Source organism: Pipistrellus hanaki (assembly GCF_964339955.1).
Source record: "Pipistrellus hanaki genome assembly, chromosome: 17".
In the NCBI taxonomy this organism is placed as follows: domain Eukaryota; kingdom Metazoa; phylum Chordata; class Mammalia; order Chiroptera; family Vespertilionidae; genus Pipistrellus; species Pipistrellus hanaki.
This window is the reverse complement of record NC_140519.1, coordinates 22,528,727-22,546,294: the sequence shown is the minus strand read 5'-3', so window position 1 is coordinate 22,546,294 and position 17,568 is coordinate 22,528,727. Positions and strand designations below refer to the sequence as shown.

The window sequence follows — 17,568 nt, the reverse complement described above, 5'->3', positions numbered from 1 at the left end:
TGTTGTTACTTTCTATTAGTTCCATTCCCATATTCTAAAAGTAGTGTGAACAAAGAACATTATGTATAGAAATTATTTTTAATATAAACATGACTTTTTAACTCGGGCAATATAAATACATATATTAATCAGTTAAAGCTCTAAAAGTTAAATCTAAACCATTTTTAATATATTTTTATTGATTTCATAGTGGAAGGGAGAGGGACAGAGAGACAGAAATATCAATGATGATGTTTCCTGCAAGTCCCACACTGGAGATTGAGCCCAAAACCCGGGCATGTGCCCTGACTGGGTATTGAACCCTGACCACCTGGTTCATAGGTCAACATTCTACCACTATACCACACTGGCCAAACTAGAATAATTTTTTTTTAATGTTTGCAGTATACAATGAACTTAAATTAAAAAAAAAAACTAGAACATTAATCATATCAGTTTTAATCAAAAATATAACAAAGAATATAAACGCTTGGTCCAAAACACTGGGTCATTCACCAGGTGAAGAATCTAGAGCAGCTGAGATTCTTAACAGAGCAGGAGAGAGATACAAGATAGGCAGTTGAAGAAGGAACACAGATAACAACTGCAATCTTGTGACCAATTACAAAAATTCGAACTGTAGTAACTTTGCATATTTCCTTTTTTATATGTTTTGTTTTGGACCCAAGCCAACTTCTTTCTTCCCATTTTAATTTCATACGTAAATTATTAGAAGTCGACTTGAAATTTCAGTTTTTAAGTAACATAATACTCAAAAGATCTCTGGCTAAATATACTCAGCAAGTGATACAATGAGTATTGTGACTGTGTCTGTTATTTCTTTTCAAGAACTTTGACTTGTCAGATGGATGGCCGTATCTTGTTAGGTGCAAATATATGGTTGTTTTGTTGGTGTATAGAAGCTCAAACCTGTGTAGAAGAGTGTACTAGTATTTGGAAGCTGAGCATCAACCTGTAGACTGTGCAGGTTACCAACTCATTTTCTCTTAGCTCCAAATTCATACTTCAATATCTGCTCTTCAAAAAATAGATGTATAGCCGAAACCGGTTTGGTTCAGTGGATAGAGCATCGGCCTGCAGACTGAAAGGTCCCAGATTTGATTCTGGTCAAGGGCACGTACCTTGGTTGCAGGCACATCCCCAGTAGGGGGAGTGCAAGAGGCAGCTGATCAATGATTTTCTCTCATTGATGTTTCTAACTCTCTAGCCATTTCCCTTCCTCTTTGTAAAAAATTGATGAAATATTTTTAATGTAATTGACCTCTTTAATTATATTTTCCTTTTGCCAAGTGGTTGTATGTTAGTAAAGGGTGTGGGAGAGACAATGAATTCCCATCCGGATTGTGGTGTACTCATTTGGCAAGAGACAGCAGCAGGCAGCACTCCATGGCCAGCAACTCACTCCCCTACCCTGCGCCCTATCAAGGTCTTTTGTAGCAGAACTCCTCCCATGAAACTCCTCTCCTTACAGGGCTTTCTCAGCACCCTACTGTATGGAAGTTTTAGCAAGTGCTAAGGACATATTTCCAGTAAGTTCCACAGCATGGCATCTTGGTGACTTCTCTGCCATTCATGAGCCACAGCTGTGCCTTCTCCAATGCAATCTGGACCTCAGCCCCTAGGTGCTGGACCTCAGCCTTGGTGGCAGTGACTGTGCCTTGGAGCTGCTACTCCTGTACTCTTCAGGGTGCTCTTTACGTCTTACTAACCAACCTCCCATTACACCACCTCACCATGACCATTCATAACTTCTTAAACGTTCCCTTAAAGTTCCTTTCCATTCAGATTACTGGGTGATTTCCCTCTTCTCATTGGACCCTGGCTGACACACTGTGGCTTTCTTTATTCCATTGCTGAGGTTTGTTGATTTTTTTTTTCATCCTAAAACATTTTTCTAATCTACCAACTTTCTGCTCTTATTTGGGAACTCTAATTAAACATATATTAGATTGCTGGATATTATATCATGTATCACAGAGATTTTTGTGGGGATCCTTTCAGTTTTGTTTTTGTTGTTTTTTCTCCCTCACATTATTTTGGTGATTTTTATTGCTTTTTCTTAACTTCATTGATCTTCTGCAGTACCTAATCTGATAGTGCTCTCATTCACTCTATTTTTTTCTAGAAATTGTATTTTCCAACTCTCAAAGTCTCATTTAGTTCTTCATTTGTTTACACATTTCTTTTATCATCTTTTTCATGCTTTCTTTTACATCCTCGAATATATTTAAGACTTATGAATGTTGTCTTAACATCCTTGGCTCCTAATTCCTTTAACTCTGGTTTGTGTGGGGTTTTGTTGTTGTTCTTCTTTTATACTGATTGAACCTTCTCCTGCCTATTGGACATATTTTCCTACTTATGTACAGAGTAATTCTTTTAATCATGTACTGGCCTCTATGAATTTTATGTCACTGAGTGTTAGGCTGTGTTTCTTTCCTTTAATCAGTATTGGCTTTGTGAGCATGCCTTCACTTGCATGTCATGTTGGCCTTCTCAAGGATTGCTGTGAAGCTGTATGACAGATGGCCCAAGCAGATTATCTTAGACCCAATTTAGCCCTGACACAATGGTGTGGCCTCTGAGAATTCGGCCCAACACCCCCCTCAGATTTCTTCACTCAGGCTGCTAAGAATGCAAACTATCCCCAGTCCCCTGTGAGCTCTGAAAATGGTTTAGCTCACTGCTTTGTAGTGGCTCTTTTCTTGATTTATGAAGATTTACTCCATTGAAGATTTATGCAGATTGGTGTGTCTCTACAGATCTCCAGAGCTCTCTGCACAGCCCTGTCTCTCTAGTATTCTGACTAGAGTTGGAGTGTCATCCTGTACACCAAGCATGTCAAACTCACAGCCCCCAGGCTACATTGGCCCACAACGAATCTTTTTTGCAGCCCAGCCAATATAATTGTAAGTAAGAAAACATTAATTTTATCATTGCTCTTGTTCTTTTTTATACTATACTTTTCTAAATAAACCTACATTTCTATGAAAATTGAAGTTTGTTTTTGTTGCTGTTTTGTTTTTGCAGCCCACATAAACTTAAACCTTGTTTGTTTGGCTCATGTTAGCCTTTGAGTTTGACATGCTTGCTGTACACCAAGAGGTGGCAGGGTTGGACCCCTTATCAGGGCATTTTCAGGAGGCAAACCATCGATATTTCTCTCTCACATCAATGTTTCTCTCCCCGCCTTCCTGTCTCTAAAATCAATTTTAAAAAAAAAGAAAAAGAAAAAGAAAAACTAGTGAAACCCATTTGGAGAAAAAAAGAAGGGTGGGAGGAGAAAGTAAGGAACTAGAAGTGGATCAAAATAACCTGAACAAATGAATAGAAAAAATCTTTTTAAAATATTCAAACTATTTAGAAATCTCCTTTGAAGTTTTAAAAAATCTAATGTCACATGTATTATTTATGCAGTTATCACCCACCAATTTAAAAAATAAATAATTGCAAAAAGCTATTTTAAATTAGGAAATATTTTTAAATAAGGTTTATTTAATTACTAATTCAAGAATATGTTTACATACTTGCAAAATAGCATACAGGAGATTACATAGAGAGAGAGAAATAGACCTAGACATAGGTAGATATAGATATAGATATAGATATAGATATAGATATAGATATAGATATAGGTATAGATATAGATGATATAAACATAGATATAAGACATTATTCATTTGGTTTACAGGCAATATATGAAGCATCTTTGATTCTGCAGATCCCTTATAATTTTAGAGACTCCATCACCCCTTTCCATCAGTTGTGCCAACAGTAATCTAAAGAGAAGTTTTGTGTGTGTTTTTAATTTTTCAATTGCCGTTGACATTCAACATTATTTTATATTAGTTCCAGGTGTACAGCAGAGTGGTTAGACAATAATACAATTTGCAAAGTGATTCCCTTGATAATTCTAGTACCCACCTGGCACCATACAGAGTTATTACAATATTATTGGCTGTATGCCTTATGCTGTAGTTTACATCCCAGTGACTATCAATGTTTACTTCTTAGTCCCTTTAGCTTTAGAGAGTAGTTTTGGCTTTAGATGGAAGATGATTAGAATAAATGGGAAAACAATATCTACAGAAACTCATAGCAGGAGTTAAGTCTTCTGTGGACTTAGAAATGGATTGAGAAAACCTAAGTGGCAGAGCAAGGACTCCAAGTAATCGGTTTGATTCCAAAGTTTACTTTCCTTCCACTAAACACAGCACATTGCTTGTTGAATGCTGCATTGTGTACCCAGTGCTAGACTGGGTAAAAAACAGTGAAAGCCAAACTCAACACAAACCCTAACGTAAATCTGAGATAAATCATTTGATGTATTACACTTACACTAGTAGAGGGTTATTTTTCATTACTCCAAGCAAGATACTTCCAGGGAGTGCAAGGGTGAACAAATAGACCTGGTACAATGAATGTGGCAGTCTGCCAGTGTGGGTAGGTCCCTGCTGAGTGGGCAGTAGCTACAGCTGTCTCACTGCCTCTGCCTCAGTGTGTGTCTCATTCATGGATTCTGAGGCCACCTGCAAATATAGCCTGTCACTTTGTCAATTTCAATGGAAATAAAATGAGGGCAGATCTGGATCAAACATCACAGGAGGGGACTAAAGAAAGGAATCGAACAACCTGATGCTTAAACTCCTAATAATCCTGACCAGGGACATAAACAGCTAAGCAATGAAATCAGAATTGTTATTCATATTTTCAAGGGCTGACCCAAATCCCATTTGGAATAAGTTTCTGTACAGTCCTGCATCTGTTGAAATGTAAGCACCACATGGGCAGAAGCTGGTTCACCACCTCCTTGCCACTCTCTCTTACCTATGCTTAAGCCCTCATGTATTTATTTTTTTAATATATTTTATTGATTTTTTTTACAGAGAAGAAGGGAGAGAGTTAGAAACATTGATGAAAGAGAAACATCAAACAGCTGCCTCCTGCACACCCCCAACTGGGGATGTGCCTGCAACCAAAGTACATGCCCTTGACTGGAATCAATCCCAGGACCCTTCAGTCTGCAGGCTGATGCTCTATTCACTGAGCCAAACCATTTAGGGCAAGCTCTAATGTATTGTAGGGAAGTGATTCATTCTTAAGATGAATCTTGGTCTTCTGCTCAAAAGTCCCCTGATTCCAAGTGAATTATGTTTATAGTTTACACTAACAGGAAAGGAATAAAATCCCTGCAGCCATTAATTCAACAGTATTTATGGCTCTCTTACCTTCCTCATCCCAAGGTTAGTGGGGCTGTTTCAAGCCCTTCATCCATGGTCACTGTTACATGCCATAGGTAGTGCATGCCACAGAAATATATCTCACTTTCCCCTATCTTATGTCATTTATGCATCACCACACATCTTTAAACAGTAAACAGTATGATTGTTCCAATTTTACCAATAAAGAAACAACATAGTCTTGTCCAGACTCAAACCAGTCTAAATAAAATGAAACAACAAAAACAAAGGTAAAGGGGGGGGGGGGGAGTTTGACCCCATATAATTGAAATGTCTAGAACTGGACCCGGGTAAGTTTAGGTGCAGTGACTAAAACACATTAATTATATAGCTCGCTCACTCTTCTTTCCGGGAAGCTCCAGCAAAATTTCCAGATTGGCTCAGTTTGGGCCACATGTTCCTTCAGAATAATCACTGTGGCCATTAGGATTGAGAGTTTAGAGTACCCAACCTGAGTCATATTAGGGAGGAGATACAGTTTGGGCAGCCTTGTTAGGTAGGAGAGTGGTAAATCCTAAAAGAAAATTGCTGAACAGGCTAAATGTGATATATCTCCAAAACATTAAAGCTCATAAAAACTATATTCCATGAATAAAACTCCATAGCCACTGAGAGGCGAACACCTGAGTGCATAACACAGAAGTATTTACCAACTAAATAAAGCTGAGCCTGTGTTCTCACCCCCACATCCACACCCTTTTCACTGCACTGGAAGCCCCCTATTTTTGAGCTACCCCAGAATTCTCAACGTAAATAGAGTACATCATGTGGATTGGCATAGAAAATTGAAACATAAAATGGTAATTCTTAGAAGAATGCATGTATATAAGCCTAGCCAATGGACACAGACACCAGGGTGGGTGCGGGCAAGGGGGGAGGGGAGGGAGAGAGGGATTTATGGGGGAATAAGGACATATATGTAATACCTTTATCAATAAAATTTTAAATCAATTTTTAAAAAGAAATAAACCAGAGAGAGAGAGAGAGAGAGAGAGAGAGAGAGAGAGAGAGAGAGAAGAGTACATGATACTTCCCTATAGTCAAATGGCTTCTCTTACTCCTGGATATAAGGACTTGCTAATTGATCTTGCTAATACTTTGAAAATGAAGTATTTTCCGTGCACTGAGCCCACCAATAAGAGGAGAGGCAGTTAGCCCAATAAGAGGAGAAAACATGCTCCCGTAGGAGATGGGGAACAGGACCATTATGCTGCCACCATTTCTGCCTCTGTCTTTCATCTATTGTGTTTCATGTCCTCTATTTCAGCGTTTTTCAACCGCTGTTCCGCGGCACACTAGTGTGCCGCGAGATGTTGCCTGGTGTGCCGTAGGTGCAGACAAGACAAGAATTTTATAATTTTTCACTATTTTGTTTACTTAATATTTCATAATAAAGTAATTATAAAATACTTTCTTTGTGTTTATTTGATTCCTATTCAAGAGAATTACTTTATATATAGTCAATATAGGCACAGAGTTAAATTTTTTAACATTTTCTAATGGTGGTGTGCCTCGTGATTTTTTTCATGAAACAAGTGTGCCTTTGCCCAAAAAAGGTTGAAAAACACTGCTCTATTTTTCTGATTCCATCAATAAGAACGCTTTATTTGAATGAGTGAGAAAATGAGTGGCTAGTGTGTGCAGCATGTTTTAAAAAGCTGTTTTATCTTTTAAAAAAAATCAGAACAATTTTTATTTTCCCTTCAAAGCGAAAAAGAGGGGCAAACCTGCCAGGTGTCGAGCACGGAGGGAGACATTTGCATGTGTGCTCCGCCACTAATTTGTTGGTGTCAACAAATGGAAAGCTTTTTTTAAAAGTTGCCAGATTCTGCCCGAGCTTCCCCATTCCATTCTGCTCCACTACAAAGGGAAAAGAAGAACCGATCCTCCTTTCTTTATAATCTGGGACTCCTGGGGAAAGACTGAGGCATCTCGAATGTGTGACTTTAACATTAACAGGTGGGCTGTGCCCCCAAAGAACAGACCCATGTTTTTAAATGCTTGAGCAGTGATTCACACACGCTGCAAAAAGCCTTTTTGTTTTACGTCCACTGATGCAGTATTCGGGTTACGGATCGCAGTAGGCTGTCCTTTTAAGACAGTTCATCCGTCCACAGTCCATTGAGAATGCATGTGCAGAAAAAGATGTCATGGCAAAGCATGCACTGTGCCAGGCCTGGTTCATCATGCCAACAGTAAGGGAGAAGGCTTTCGGGCAATGCTCTCGTTAGATCACTTTAAAAAGAAAGACTAAGCTCATTGAAAAACTGCTTGGCGTGCTATCTTTCCTCCAGTAGGTTAAAAGAGGAAGGAACTTCACAGTGTTGCCTCTGGATTTGCAGAGGCTGAAGAAAACCCAATGAAATATGTGCACATAACAACTAGTCCTGATGTTTCTTTTATCCTATATTTACTGCATAAACAGAGTGACACTGTTTTTATGTTCACTTATCAGTAAGAAAAATGTGTAACTTTACAACCTTTTAAATAAAATAATTATGGAATAGAAAGAGATATTAATGGCTTTTAAAAGAACCAATACATCATAGTCTTTCCAAGTAATGTTTGTGAGTTGCTAAAGATATGAAGAAAAGAAATGACTGAAATTAATTCTGAAGATGAGTCCCCATCAATATGAGAAATAGAGCAGCAACTCACATCAAATGAAAAATCACGCATGTAGCATAAAGTGGGTAGAATAAATCAATCTTTCACAGGAATACAAATATCCAAAGGAGTTCTGTTTGAAAGCAAAAAGAGCGTCAGAAGACTGGATGCTGATAAGGTGAGGAATGGGCGGGGCCGCAGCACCTGCGGGGATTTGCCCACTCTCCTGGGCTTGCTCTGAGTCTCGCGAGATGGTACACCCCTCGGCCTGAAGACCTCCCTATTCAAGCAGCTGCTTGCTACCCTCAACTCTCCATCAGCAGGCAGAAGAGAAGCACCAAGCACCCCGCTCCACAAATTTGGCTTGTAGGTGCCCATCTCCATTATCCTTTCAGGTTGTCCTGTCCTGCATGGGCCTGGAGAAAACAGGGACCTACAAGGTTACCGGACACTGAGGAAGGGCTGAGGACACCGGGTGTATCACAACCGACCCCAGGCATCCTCTTAAAGAACACTTTCAGAAAATAGCACTAGCCAAAACCGGTTTGGCTCAATGGATAGAGCGTCGGCTTGGGGACTGAAAGGTCCCGGGTTCGATTCCGGTCAAGGGCATGTACCTTGGTTGCGGGCATATCCCCAGTAGGGGGTGTGCAAGAGGCAGCTGATCGATGACTCTCTCTCATCAATGTTTCTAACTCTCTATCTCTCTCCCTTCCTCTCTGTACAAAATCAATAAAATATATTTTTAAAAAAAAAGAAGAAAAAAAAAAGAAAATAGCACTAGATTGAAAGCTGATAGGACAACCACATGTCCATTACTTTCTATCGAGAAAGCACGCCCATCCCGAGTGCATCACCCCTAAGGCGTGTGTTGTCAGCAAGTTGAGAAGAAAAAAAGGTTGATGTGGTTTTAGGACCAATATTAGGCCAAGAAACTGCCGGGTGTTTTCCAGATTGCAAATATGTTTACCATGAATTCAGCACTGAGAGCTGAGAAAAGATGGGATAGAAAGACGCACACACACAGAGGTTTTAGTTTACGTTTCTGAAAAGATACGTACATTTGAAGTTAGTTGTTACTGAGGTTTGTTTGTGCCTGCTATTAAGCTCAGGATCTTTTATCCCTTTGAGGAATCATTATAGGTGTATGGGGAAACACTGTGCTGTGGGACCCTCTCACAGCAATTGAAGACACAGTCCTTACCTCTAAGGGGAGGATTAGCCATGAGCACAGTAAGGATAATGAGAGAGAGAGAGAGAGAGAGAGAGAGAGAGAGCGCAAGAGAGAGAGATGGGGTGTCATTCTTTTGTACTTCATAGAGATTAAGCAGAAAAATTGGAAATGACTCCCCCCCACCCCCCCAAAAAAAAAAGTAAACGGGGCAGCAACTTACCTTGCATCTGGAATCATGTGTTTGTTAGATGAATGACTCACAGAGGGTAGAAGAGCTTGGGATGAGGGGAAGGAGGAGCCACAGACACCTGCTCTCAAGCCAGGAGGTACCGGTCCTACCTCCTGCTGCTTGGCTTTCTCCGATCTCTCTCCACCTGCCCATACTTCTGGGTGGAAGGCCTGCCTGCCTCCAGTCTACCCCGTTCTAATCTAGCAGGAATAACGTGGGGGTTGATCTGCAGAACACTTTAGTCCGTGTTCAAAACGCTTCTGGGCCTTGTTGCTGCCTCTGTTTGAGGGAAGCGGCTGTGGGAGTTCCCCCCAAGGTGGTGGAGCAGGAAAATGCTGTGCTCCCCTCCTCCTACAACCACATCAAAATTACAACTAAACTACTGAGCAATCAACCTGGAGCACTATCTGAGGACTAGCTGAACCGAACGCCTATAACTGAGGATTTAAGAAGCCCCGTGGAGACTGGGGGAGGGAAGCGTCTCCCTAGCCCAGAGCACCAGCTCCAGAAAAGGAATCCCCTCAACACCTGGCTCTGACAATCCATGGAGATTCCCTCCAGGTGAACCAGGTGGTGGCTGGAAACCCAGGCATCCTCTTAAAGGGCCTGCACACAGACTCGGCCCACCCTTGACGCTCTATAATTTCCCACCACCTGGCCCCATGACGTGATGGGAGCACAAGAACGTATTACCTGGAGTTAGTCACAAAATTTTGCTCCAAGACTCATACTACAAAGACCATATTGACCTGTATCTACCACAGTCATTGCTGCACTGGAAGTCTGGCCTCATTGAAATTCTCTGCTGCTTTGGTGGAGTCTTCATGGCTTCTTCCATTTCGGCACTTACAGATTCACCCTCCTATCATAGATCACTTCGTTGTTGCCCTCCGCATGGCTGGACTGTGGCTCTCTTTCCACATTTCAGCTGGAGGGCAGGTACCACAGCTTCCTGCTACTTGTGTTCCTGCCTCACAGGGAGAGGGTGGGAATGAACGCTGTGGGGAAAAGTTTGTTTTGTTAAGAGTGTTGTGCAACCCATTAGAAATATCCTAAGGGAATTCAAAATAAAAGTTAATTCTTCATCAGGTGCCTAGGTTTGACCACACCTCATATTTGACACAATTTTCTTTCTGGTCAGAAAAGGAAAGGTTACCCGGGGCTAAATCGGAGGACAGAATTAAGGAACGCCGGAAATTAATTATGTCAGTCTAGCTGGCCTCTTTTTAAAAGGCAAGTTAGAAAAAGAGAAGGAAAAAGTTTCGTCTGGCTTGAACCCTTAAACTAACTCCCATCAGACAGTGATTTTGATCATTAAAAATATTTCATACAAATGCATGAGATGGTAAAATTACAGGCCACCGAAGATGAAGTGTGAGTTAGCAATGGAGGGTCTGACAATCTTCCCGGGGAGGCCCTGAGGACAGAAAAACGCAAGGCCGGAGCCCAAGGCTCAGAACTGCACTGAGAAATAATGCCTGACCAATGTCCAAGGGATGCTTTCAATGTGTACTTTGTGCAAGGACTGACAGCAATAATCATCCTAGCCTACATGGGAGGCACTGTCCCCTGGAGGGCACTGCTCGCCTGCTCCTTGTCTCTCACTACAGAGGGCCGCTTAGGCCATCTCCTCACACTTACACAAAGGAGGAAATCACCCCTTGGTGCTCCAGAAGCACTAACTCCTCTTCCTGGGAAGGTCAATTTCCCTGTGAGAAATGGATTCACATTTCCTTTCTGTGCACTTAGCAAATAAAAATGGGTGAAATTAAAGGCTTTTTTTTTTTTTTAACCTGGCTCCTGTTTTTCCCAAACTGAAGGCTGGGGTTGGCCACCCTGACTACCGTTCCCTCTCTGCAAAACCATCATAAGTCTTCACTAAACGTGCATATGAGTTTTTAATAGGACATCAAGTGTGCTTATTGGATATTTGGAACTATTCCACATAAATATAACTTCTAAATGTAAGTAGAAAGAAGGGAAAAGAAATCATGTATGTTATAGGGTTTTTTTGTAGTAAGATTATTTCACTCAAATAAGATTTGTTCCAAAAAATATTTGCAAGGAAATGTATTTAATATGACTGAAATTGCAAGGAGTCCATTTTCATTCCAGTCTTGTGCTATGATAATACTGTGAATTTTCTTTATGTCAAGATGAAGCATCTTTATGTTATAAAAGATAAAGTGTTTTTCATGCAATGTATAGACTTTGATATGCATTTTATTAAAATATATATTTTATACATATATATATATATATATATATATATATATATATACACACACACACACACACACACACACACACATACACCTTTGAGCCAGATTCTAATATAATTTTCATAGGAAAATTCCTATTGAGGCTGACTAAATTGCAATATAATTTGAAAGCAATTAAAGTTTAACACAGGAATTGTGCAGCAGAGTTATTCTGGAAATGAATCAGGCCCCCAAGGTATGAAGCAAGCATATTCAGGTCTTTGGAACAGCTCTAAGAAATTTCTTAAGTTCTACTGACTCACTGAAACTGCAGTGTTCCAGAGGGGGAGTAAGAGCATTGCAAGGCAGTAATTTATGCAGATCCACTTAAGTTTCAAAAATCGAAAAGTTTCTTAAAACTCAATAACATCATTTCCAAATGAGTATTCCTGTACGATTCAAAGTATAAAACTTCTAGTGTGCCTTATTAAAATGTAATCTAAGCCGAAACCGGTCGTCTGCGGACTGAAAGGTCCTGGGTTCGATTCCGGTCAAGGGCATGTACATTGGTTGATGTTTCTCTCTCATCGACGTTTCTAGCTCTATCTCTCTGCCTTCCTTTCTGTAAAGAAATCAATAAAATATATGTATATTTTTAAAATGTAATCTAAGTCTGATATGACACCAAAATTTCTAATTTAAAACCCTCATTATCTCAATGCGAGCCCGTTAGGAGTTTTATGCCAGACACACAACTCTAAATAAAGGAAAGGAACAGGAAAAAAGAGGATGCTTCTGTGTGCATGTCCTCCGGGGCTGCATTACATCATCAGTGTATAATGCCTCTTCCTGTGCATCATACCCTCTACTGTGACCCAAGATAATATTCTGCATTAAATTAATAGAGGCTGCTTTTAAATCATGTCAATATTTGCTATATTGATATTTCCCACTAAATGTGGATAGTTCAGGAAAATGAACTGTCCTCAAGATGGTTAAGTTTCAAGAGTCAAGAGTTAAAACACGAAAAGCATTAATCAGCACATGCAAATTAACTGCTTTTAATTAATTAGAGAAATAAATGACGAAATAAAATTGCAGTTATTATCTCAATAAATTAATGCCTGATATGTCAACTTCATTTTCATTTTAAGAAACTTTGAATTATAAAAGTGCATGAGTCTATCCTTTATTACAATGTTGGTATTTGACACAAATTTTTTAAAAATGTGCTTATCCAAGTGAAAATTTCAAAAGGGAACTGGCAGCCTAACAGTTTGAGTACTGCACTACCCTAAAGGATGGAGAGTTACACCCAGAATGGAAACATGAGGAGCCCCCAGATTTGCTGTCCCCTGAAAACAACTATCACCGATGAATAAGAATAATTTTAAAGTGTCTGGACATTCCCCTAAGGACATACAACAAGCAGGGAAACATTTACTGAAGAAGACCTCCTAAATCTCAGTAAGAACAGTGTATTTGGAATTTGAGCCACAAACCCACTCTTTCCCTTCCCCTCCCCAAAGTTGACATGATTAAATCTCCACTCTAGGTGGGTACAGCCAAGAAGATGGGGCTCCCTTTCCCATCAGCCCCCAATCAAGGAATATTAAAAAGGCTGCAGAGGCTAAATCTCTGGAGACAACCACCAAGAGGTCATGAGCCTCTTCTTCCACACAGCCCCACTCAGAGAGCAGAGGTCCTACTATGTGCACATGGAATACAATCCAAGATAAACCATATGCTAGGCCATAAAACAAGACTCAGTAGATTTAAGAGGATTGAAATCATGCAAAGTATGTCCTCTGATCTTTCAAGGAAATTATAAATCAATAACAGAAACCTGGGAATTCATAAGTAGGTAGAACTTAAGCAATGTGTGCCTACATAACCATTGGGTAAAAAAAAAAAATCACAAGGCAAGTTAGAAAATACATTGAGATGAATGAAAACAAAAATATAACATACCACAAGTTATAGGATGCAGCTAAAGCAATGCTTAGAGGAAAATTCATAACCAGAAATGCCTGTATTACAAAAAGATCTCAAGTCAATAGCCTACCCTTTCACATTATGATACCTGAAAAAGGAAAAATGAACCCCAAAGCAAGCAGCAGGAAGGAAATAGTAAAGACAGGGCAGAACTGAATGAAATGGAGAACAGGAACATAGTTAGAGAAAACCAACAAAATCAGATGTCAGTTCTCTGAAAGGAGCTACACCACTGGCAAGCCTTCAGCTAAATTTACTGACAGAAAAAGAGAAGGCTCAATTATCTTAACTGACAAAACTTCTGAGAACAATATGACTTTACACAGGACTGAATCCCTTAATTACCATGAATCAGAGGTGATTTCTGACGTGTAAGCCATATGGAAAAGCACCTCCATTTGTCGCCTTTCTTCCTTTGTTAGGTCAACAAAAATCTATCGTAAACGTCACAATCTTTGAAATTTATCATTTATTCCTCTTAACTACCTCCTCCCACCCCCCATCCCCAAACATATGCACACTTCTGCTTTAGGAAGCTTCTTCCCCTATTTCAGGGTCTGTTGCATACCTTTCCTTTCCCAGCCACCATCAAAACAGGATAGATCTGATAATAGTTATTTGCACTTTTATTCATTGACAGATGGCCCTTTCACATTCATCCCTAAAAGAGCACCACTGACTCTGAGGTACTAGCTGCAGGAACAAGTGATTTTCCACCTTAAAGAATATTAAGCTGCCACACAATCTAATCCATGGATACCATACGTTGAACCAAGTAGTTGATTTTCGTCTTTTGACTCAGAAAATATGCAGCAAATTAATGTAATTCCTTAATTTTATTTATATTAGAAAGGAAAAGGGAAAATGTGGGAAACTGGATATCACCTTGAAATTCATTTGAATTCATTTTTGTTACATTTACTTCGTGTTTTTTAGGGACAGAAGGTTGGATACAAGAAGCATCAGAAGTTGGGTCCAGGAACAACCCCTGGCTGCTCAACCCAACTGTGCCAGGAGCAGAGAGGTGGCACCCGTGAACCTCCATGCCAGGGCCTCTCCTCCTAGATGGGGCTGGGAGTTTGCCTTCCTTTTGATGTTGACTACAAAGGAGGCCACACCTGCAGTCGGTGTTTGGCAAGTATGTGGTTTATCAGTTTTTTCTGTAAGATATGAATGTTTAAATATGCCAGTGTGTGTAGCCAGGCTTTGCCATTTCTTCATTTCTGTGTACACGCGAGAAACCATGGGAAGGAAGGATCCAGGGCTCTCGCTTCTGCCCCTCAGCGGCTCTGCCTCATGCTGCCCTGATGTGGTCCAGGCAGCCACACAGCCTGACCCTTCACAACACAACACAACACAACACAACACAACACAACACAACACAACACAACACAACATGCCGCCTTCCTCACTCAGCTGCCGCTCTAGTGCTTTCTCCCCCTGCCCATGGCTCCACCCTACACCTCCCACACCTCCCTGTTCCCCAACACTCTACACACCTAAAGTCTCAGCACATGCTTATTCCACCTGCATTATTTCTATTTCTAACATATATATTTTGCATAACACAATCCCTCCAAATCGGGACTACGTTTTTGAAGTTACTAGTTTTGCAACGGTGATTATAACAATAAACATTTATTAAGTACTTGCTTTGCACCACGCACTCTACTGTTTTACATAAGTTATCTCATTCTGTCACACATACTTATATATATATATAAACATATGCTAAAATTTTCCAGTAGCACTTAAAATTAATTAAAATGTACTGTTGGCCACTTTTGACAGAAATGTTTCAATATACCGAAGACATGAAATTCACAGAATAAAATATCTTGAAGTCTTACAAAATGTACAACACTAAATTATGGTGGGGTACTATTAAATTTATGTTTCTATCGTGGAAAAGGAGCTATTCAAGGTACCTACTTTCTTTTTGTCTTAGAAACCACAGCTTCTAATATGTCAAATAAATATGATTAGATTCTTATCTTCAAATAAATCCTTCTACTAAGACAGAAATATATAAAGTGAGTATTATGTTTTTGCATTCATTCCCAAACTGTTTTCCATAATAACAACCCAGCCTGACATCAGCTGTGGTGTGAGGGCTAGAAAATAACATGAGATATGATTTTTACTAATCCTCTACATTCCACTTTGAAGCTGTATTCTGTTTTTAATCAAAACTCTTATTTTATTATCAAGACTTACATTATTCTCCGAAGGAGTGGATTTTCTGTTGGAGACAGGAAATGAAGGACTGCTAATGCTAGAAATGTATTTTTCCTGTCTCGACATTAATACATGATATATATTCATATTAATAACAACTCTGAAAACTAGCTTCATTTCTTCTACATATAAGCAATAAACAGTGTGTGTAAAAAATATGAATACTACCAGCAGTGATATATAATATGGGGCCTCTTTTCAATGTACAGCCATTCCTAATATTTCATTAGCGCATGTGTACAGGCAACTGCCAGAGATGTCCATCAAAGCTGGATTAGATGAAGACAAACAATGCAGGCTTTCAGGAAAAACCAAAGCTGCAGCTCAGACGTTTCCATTCTCATCCTAGGGCACTATACCACCATTGTCTTCCTCCTTTATGCAAAAAAGAAAAAAAGAAAAGTCAATTATGTTACGGACATTCCTCTACAGCAGACTGAAAAGTCTGTTACAGTCGAACGAGAGACAGTAAAATCTAAAACCTTTGTAAGAAAATGTAGAAATCTCAAAATACCTTCATGCTCAAGTCTAACACCTCTGCAAATTTTCTGCAAAGTCTACCATAATTTCACTGGTGTTGCAGAACCTATCAGTGCAAAATTTCATAGAACCAAGCACTTTACTCCCAAATAAATAAGTGTTTGAATTGTTTTCTAAACAAAAATGTTTAATAATAATTAAACAATAATCCATAAATAAGCATAATATAAAAATTGACCAGACGGTGGAACAACTGGTTGGCTATGAAATGAACTGACCACCAGGGGGAAGACGCTCAACGCAGGAGCTGGCCCCAGCGGACTGCCTGATCGCCTGATCGGCTGGCCAACCTTTCGGTTATTCCTCTCCCCACCCCTCCCACCTCCATCCCCAAGAGCAGGCCCCAAACGCCTGATGGAAAATGGGAACTGGGGGTGGGTGGCGGTGGACACAGGTAGTGTCGGGCCCCAATCGCCCCACCAGTCGCCCCCTATGTTCGCCCCAACACAGAGGGTGAGCAGCCATGGTGGCAGCAGGGGGCTGGGCCGGCTGGCAGCCGGAATGATCGGCCCTCATCACAAGCCAGGCCTAGGGACCCTATGTGCACACAAATTTCATGTGACAGGCCTCTAATGTTTAATAACAAAATAAAACTTCCCGCTATTGTCATTAATTTTATGTGTAATAATCACTTCTTCCTAGTTCCCAAATATCTTTACACTTCTATTAAGTATATGGATAAATAATAAATGGATAAATAAACCACTCTAATCATGCAAGGTCATGTCTTAATCCAGAGCATTTTAACATTGAACATACATCCATATGGCAGCACATTGCACTTGCCTGTTGGTGTCATTTTGAAGCTCCAAGGGTTTGATGTAGAGGGTTCTCCATAAATGTTGAATGAATTCTAATTTACCTGAATGTAGACTCTGCTGGTGAATTTAGGTACTCACTCTCCTAAGACCTCTCTCACAGCAGAAACTAAAGATAATACCCTATGCTTAATGAGCTTTTCTTTATAGTTTTCAAAGAAAATGTCACCTCTCAAAACAAGGAACTCTCATAGTGATCTTGATATTAGATCCCCCCCAAAAGACAGACGTTCAATCTTGTTCACTGCAGATACCATACTACCTTGGGATATGTTTCAATTGATCACAATCTGGGGTATGAAGCTGGAATCAGGAAGACCCAAATTCAAATCCCAACTCTACCCCCATCTTGTTGTAAAGTTTTAGGCGATCTACCTGACCCTTCTCGTACAATACCTACCTCATAAGTAACAATATCTACTCGTAGAGATTGTGTGAGAATGTAATATGACAACAGATATAATGTAACATCACCTCCAAAGCATACAACTGAACTACCAGTGACCATTTCAGTTGATTTTATAGA

General features: G+C 39.9%; 1 protein-coding gene across 2 annotated transcripts in view; it reads right to left on the bottom strand.

The window, feature by feature from the left end:
- Positions 1–15,068: 15,068 nt before the first annotated feature.
- The window catches only part of CA8 (carbonic anhydrase 8), an 80,493-nt gene continuing 77,993 nt past the window's right edge, over positions 15,069–17,568 (bottom strand). For both annotated transcript variants that reach the window (XR_014793258.1, XM_084865095.1), the window contains one exon: positions 15,069–16,059. The gene's annotated coding sequence lies outside the window, so the exon portion shown is untranslated. The remainder of the gene's footprint in view (positions 16,060–17,568) is intronic.